The sequence below is a fragment of the Oncorhynchus masou genome, chromosome 23, assembly GCF_036934945.1.
Source record: "Oncorhynchus masou masou isolate Uvic2021 chromosome 23, UVic_Omas_1.1, whole genome shotgun sequence".
Taxonomy (NCBI): domain Eukaryota; kingdom Metazoa; phylum Chordata; class Actinopteri; order Salmoniformes; family Salmonidae; genus Oncorhynchus; species Oncorhynchus masou.
In genome coordinates, this window is record NC_088234.1 from 3429519 (window position 1) to 3436679 (window position 7161).

A 7161-nucleotide genomic window follows, 5' to 3' on the forward strand; every position below is an offset into this window, starting at 1 on the left:
TTTCTAGGGAGTTTTTCCTAGCCACCGTGCTTCTACACCTGCATTGCTTGCTGTTTGGGGTTTTAGGTTGGGTTTCTGTACAGCACTTTGAGATATCAGCTGATGTAAGAAGGGCTTTATAAATAGATTTGATTTTTGATTTGATATTAGTAGTAGGACTGTTTGAGTAGTTGTGTTATTAGTATGGGGCTGTATGTGTAGTTGTATTAGTTGTATGGGGCTGTATGTGTAGTTGTATTAGTAGCATAGGGCTGTGTGTGTAGTTGTATTAGTTGTATGGGGCTGTATGTGTAGTTGTATTAGTAGCGTATGGCTGTGTGTGTAGTTGTATTAGTAGTATAGGGCTGTGTGTGTAGTCGTATTAGTAGTATGGCTGTATGTGTAGTTATATTAATAGCATAGGGCTGTATTTGTAGTTGTATTCATAGCATAGGGCTGTATGTGTAGTTGTATTAGTAACACAGTGCTGTGTGTGTAGTTATGTTATTAGTATGGGGCTGTGCGTGCAGTTGTATTAGTAGTATAGGGCTGTATGTGTAGTTGTATTAGTGGCATAGGGCTGTATTTGTAGTTGTATTAGTAGCATAGGGCTGTATGTGTAGTTGTATTTGTAGTAGAGATGTGTGTGTAGTTGTATCAGTTGTATATGGCTGTGTGTGTAGTTGTATTAGTAGTATAGGGCTGTGTGTGTAGTTGTATTAGTAGTAGGGCTGTGTGTGTAGTTGTATTAGTAGTATATGTAGTTGTATTAGTAGTATGGGGCTGTGTGTGTAGTTGTATTAGTAGTATGGGGTTGTATGTGTAGATGTATTAGTAGTAGGGCTGTGTGTGTAGTTGTATTAGTAGTAGGGCTGTGTGTGTAGTTGTACTAGTAGTATAGGGCTGTGTGTGTAGTTGTATTAGTAGTATAGGGCTGTATGTGTAGTTTTATTAGTAGTAGGGATGTGTGTGTAGTTGTATTGGTAGTATATGTAGTTGTATTAGTAGTAGGGCTGTGTGTGTAGTTGTATTAGTAGTATAGGGCTGTATGTGTAGTTGTATTAGTAGTAGGGCTGTGTGTGTAGTTGTATTAGTAGTATAGGGCTGTGTGTGTAGTTGTATTAGTAGTGTTATTGTGTCACCTTAATAAAGATGTTGTGTTTGTCCTCTGTAACTCTATCTCGGTTACGATGAGTAAACAATCCCAATTGTTTCAGAAAGTTTGATGTGATAGTTTTGTTGTCGTCAGGTCGTCCTCAAGGCTGGAACATTGGGTCCTGTGCTCCAAGGGAATGGAGACCTCAGAACCAAAACAATGAGGTCCTTGATCCCACTGCAGTTAGATTCCCCTCTTCAGGTTTGAAATGATTGAACATGTCTGGTGTAATATGACTGTTTTCTATTTGTTGTATTCAGTACTTATGAACTGCATAATACACTCACAGATCTTGGCCCTTTTTGACAAAGAGTCTCAGAGTAGAACTTCTGGGCCCTTATTCACAAAGAGTCTCAGAGTAGAACTTCTGGGCCCTTATTCACAAAGTGTCTCAGAGTAGAACATCTGGGCCCTTATTCACAAAGGGTCTCAGAGTAGAACTTCTGGGCCCTTATTCACAAAGTGTCTCAGAGTAGAACTTCTGGGCCCTTATTGACAACCCAGTGTCCTTGAATAGAATAAACTTGGATATATTGTATACATGATCATGTTGAATAACAGATGGGATACAGGTGATCATGTTGAATAACAGATGGGATACAGGTGATCATGTTGAATGATGAATAACAGAGTGGATACAGGTGATCATGTTGAATAACAGATGGGATACAGGTGATCATGTTGAATAACAGATGGGATACTGGTGATCATGTTGAATAACAGATGGGCTACAGGTGATCATGATGAATAACAGATGGGATACAGGTGATCATGTTGAATAACAGATGGGATACAGGTGATCATGTTGAATAACAGATGGGCTACAGGTGATCATGTTGAATAACAGATGGGCTACAGGTGATCATGATGAATAACAGATGGGATACAGGTGATCATGATGAATAACAGAGTGGATACAGGTGATCATGATGAATAACAGAGTGGATACAGGTGATCATGATGAATAACAGATGGGATACAGGTGATCATGATGAATAACAGATGGGATACAGGTGATCATGATGAATAACAGATGGGATACAGGTGATCATGTTGAATAACAGATGGGATACAGGTGATCATGATGAATAACAGATGGGCTACAGGTGATCATGATGAATAATAGATGGGATACAGGTGATCATGATGAATAACAGATGGGCTACAGGTGATCATGATGAATAGCAGAGTGGATACAGGTGATCATGATGAATAACAGATGGGATACAGGTGATCATGATGAATAACAGAGTGGATACAGGTGATCATGATGAATAACAGATGGGATACAGGTGATCATGATGAATAATAGATGGGATACAGGTGATCATGATGAATAACAGATGGGATACAGGTGATCATGCCGAATAACAGATGGGATACAGGTGATCATGATGAATAATAGATGGGATACAGGTGATCATGTTGAATAACAGATGTAACAGGTGAAGGGCAGACAAATAGATTTGTGGGTTATGACATTTAAAATGAGTTAAAAGGGTTTGGTGATAGAAATAGATTAATAGATATAAATAAACAAAGATATTTGTGGGTTATGACATTTAAAATGAATTAAAAGGGTTTGGTGATAGAAATAGATTAATAGATATAAATAAACAAATAGATTTGTGGGTTATGACATTTAAAATGAGTTAAAAGGGTTTGGTGATAGAAATAGATTAATAGATATAAATAAACAAATAGATTTGTGGGTTATGACATTTAAAATGAGTTAAAAGGGTTTGGTGATAGAAATAGATTAATAGATATAAATAAACAAATAGATTTGTGGGTTATGACATTTAAAATGTGTTAAAAGGGTTTGGTGATAGAAATAGATCAATAGATATAAATAAACAAATAGATTTGTGGGTTATGACATTTAAAATGAGTTAAAAGGGTTTGGTGATAGAAATAGATTAATAGATATAAATAAACAAATAGATTTGTGGGTTATGACATTTAAAATGAGTTAAAAGGGTTTGGTGATAGAAATAGATCAATAGATATAAATAAACAAATAGATTTGTGGGTTATGACATTTAAATTGAGTTAAAGGTAACTTTCTGAACGGTTAGCATTAGACCAAAGGTTTTAAGTAATACATAGTGTTGGTCTTTCATCTGAGTTTCAGATATATTGACCAAATTATCAGGAAAGTTGTGGACATATTTTCCATTCAAAATTCAGTAAAAACAAAGTGGCCTTGTACCTCCAGTCTGGCGTCAATCACTATCAACGGATTGGAATTTAACCCATAATATTTAGATTCAATTCTAGAGACCATCCCAGACAGAACAGTGGAAATCCAGAACAGTGGAAATCAAATGTCCCAGACAGAACAGTGGAAATCAACCCAAATGTCCCAGACAGAACAGTGGAAATCAACCCAAATGTCCCAGACAGAACAGTGGAAATCAACCCAAATGTCCCAGACAGAACAGTGGAAATCAACCCAAATGTCCCAGACAGAACAGTGGAAATCGTGTATATTACAGAAAGGTAACACATATTTAAATATGATGAATATTGTTTTAATCTCTAAACTGGTTATGCACTTTATTCATTTTAAATATTCCCGGTACACAGTCAATTCAGGTTGTTAATTTAAATTCCATTTCAATTTAAAGGATGATAGAGAGAGATGGAAAAATAGAGGGAGGGGTCTGACTGGATGGGTCCTTAAAAAGGAGAGGAGAGAGAGGAAGAACTCAACTCACAGGCAGGACAGACAGAGAGAAAGAGAGAGAGACTAGAACTCAACTCACAGGCAGGACAGACAGAGAGAGAGAGAGAGACTAGAACTCAACTCACAGGCAGGACAGACAGAGAGAGAGAGAGAGAGAGAGAGAGGGAGAGAGACTAGAACTCAACTCACAGGCAGGACAGAGAGAGAGTAAATAGTGAAAACCTTTGAAGATCTCTGAAGAAGTGAAGCTACAACTGAAGACTTCAGAAGGTGAGATTTCAACATCTGTTCATCTAATACCTGTCTATGTCCCAAGTGACCTCCCATTCCCTACGTAGTGACCTACTTTAGACAAGGGCCCTGGTTATATGTAGCTCTGGACAAAAGTAGTGCACTACCTAGGAAAACTCTGTACTAGAGACACAAATGGGTGAACGTTTTGGACCGAGTTTAGGAACTGCTGTGCTAAGGAATTCAAGGAATACCAATTACAGTAGATTAGCCTAGTACACATGAATATGTACTCACAGATTGGGGTCCCCAGGACCAAGTTTACTCACTGAACGTGTCTTAACGCTGTCTGGCTGGCTGTCTCTCTCTCTCTCTCTCTCTCTCTCTCTCTATCTCTCTTTCTGTCTCTCTCTCTCTCTGTCCCTCTCTCTCTGTCTCTCTCTCTCTTTGTCTCTCTCTCTCTCTCACTGTCTCTCTCTCTCTTTGTCTCTCTCTGTCTCTCTCTCTCTCTTTGTCTCTCTCTTTGTCTCTCTCTTTGTCTCTCTCTTTGTCTCTCTCTCGCTCTCTCTCTCTCTCTCTCTCTCTCTCTCTCTCTCTCAGGAGACAATCACCATGGCGATGTTGACCACTCTTCTGCTTCTCAGCGCTGTCTTTGCTCTGGGAGATGCAAGGGGTAGCAGAGGTATTCAGACCGAAGGTTTTGTTGACCTGTTCACACTCATCAGATGCAATTTGATGTTATTGTCGCGACCTTGACCCAACACCTAGTGACCTAGATTTTGGCTCGACAGTCACTGAACCCCGAGCTCCTGGTTGGGGATCCTGACGGATTCGCTAAAATATATATATTCTATATAGATCTGTTGTGGTTTCATAGTTCTGAATCTGATCTAGGATTCAATCCGCATCATTCAGCTTTACAGCGCTAAAATGTTCTGAAACTCGATTCAATCCGGTTCGTTCAGTTTCAAATTAAAAGGTAATGTTTCCTCTTTAGCAGAGACAGTATTCACGGTAAACGCTGCATGCATACTGCTCAATCTGAAATTACCTTTTAATTTCTAGCATGGAATCTGTAATGCTGATTGAATAAATCTCCAAGACTTTTAACAAGCACGTGTCTCAATTCTCCCTCTCTCTGTGTCTCTCTTTTTGTTGTAGGGCATCGGCATAATCACTGTGACTCCGAAAAGTGAAACATTATCGAGAACGTCATATGCAAACTGACAGTAAAATGTCAGTTTATGTGACAAAACGAGGAAGTGTATAGTGTAGAAGATAATCTGTTTGAAGTTGGCATACAAAACCGAAAGTAAAAGAAAAACGAAATTTAGAACAGACCTACCGCTTCTTAGACTGGCTTTCAAGGAGAATGACAGATCTATAACTCACATTTCTATGCAAATTTGGTCATGTTGCCCGAAAAGTTCAATTTCGAAGTGAATCGGTCATTTTTCAACAACACAGGGTTAGCCGTGGTGTGTTGCTCAGTAACATCATAGCTGGAACGCACTTTTGACGGATCAGATTATCTGGTGGGAACAAACCATTTCATAATGTCATTTAATATGATCTCTCTCCCCCTTACAGAGTGGCATCGCAGAGTCTGCCCAAACGGCTGGCCCAGATATAAGACTCACTGCTATCACTACGTCCCCTTCATGACCACATGGCCAGAGGCAGAGGTACCTGGATGTCTGCTGTACATAATTGAGATGATCTGTGTGCATGATGTTACCTGCATCTTATGCTAGTTGGAGACATTTTCTAGAAGCCTTGTCTGAAAAGCACGATAGTTGGCTAGAGGGGATGCTATTTCCATCCCTGTCTGGTGGTCATACAGGGTTGCAGTTGACTCTGTAGGATTAATCTGTGTACAACAGGGTTGAGAAACTATATCATGACGTGATATTCCTTCTATTTATCTTTATATTCTACCTCTGTGTCTCTCTGTGTCTGTGTCTCTCTGTGTCTGTGTCTCTCTGTGTCTCTCCCCTCTGTCTGTCTGTCTGTCTGTCTGTCTGTCTGTCTGTCTGTCTGTCTGTCTGTCTGTCTGTCTGTCTGTCTGTCTGTCTGTCTGTCTGTCTGTCTGTCTGTCTGTCTGTCTGTCTGTCTGTCTGTCCCTCTGTCTTTTTTTGCAGGCTCTAACCAATAGTGTGAAAAAAAGGTGTGTGTGTGTGTGTGTGTGTGTGTGTGTGTGTGTGTAAAACAAGGCTGACACCTGTAAGTAAAGGCTCTAAACACCTAAAACAACAGTAAAAAGACATTTGAAATAAGAGTAGCAAGGCTCTATACAGACACCTGTTAGTAGCAAGGCTCTATACAGACACCTGTTAGTAGCAAGGCTCTATACAGACACCTGTTAGTAGCAAGGCTCTATACAGACACCTGTTAGTAGCAAGGCTCTATACAGACACCAGTTAGTAGCAAGGCTCTATACAGACACCTGTTAGTAGCAAGGCTCTATACAGACACCTGTTAGTAGCAAGGCTCTATACAGACACCTGTTAGTCAGGCATATTGAAGTAGTATGTACATGTAGTTAAAGTGACTATGCATGTATGATAAACAGAGAGTAGCAGCAGTGTAAATACAGACACCTGTTAGAGGGGTTGGAGGTGTATTGAAGTAGTATGTACATGACACAAAAAGAGGGGTTGGAGGTGTGACACAATGCAAAGAGTCTGGGTAACCATTTGGTTACCTGTTCAGGAGTCTTATGGCTTGGGGGTAAAAACTGTTTATATTCTACCTCTGTCTCTCTCTCCCCTCTCTCTGTCTCTCTCTCCGTCTCCTCTTCTCTCCCCTCTCTCTGTCTCTCTCTGTCGCTCTCTCACTTTGTCAGGATTTGGCCAGGGTTGTTCCGGTTTTTGGTCACTAGATGCCCCCATTGTGCTTTTTGACCTTTTGCTTTCCCTTGATCCCCATTATTATTTGCACCTATGCCTCGTTTCCCCTGATTGTATTTAAACCCTTAGTTTCACTCAGTTCTTTGCTCTGTGTATGTATGTTAGCACCCAGCCCTAGTATTCTGTGTACTCTTGTTGATCCTGGTGGACGCTCTTGTGGAATTCTGTTTTTTGTTCTTGTTTATTTATTTTTGAGT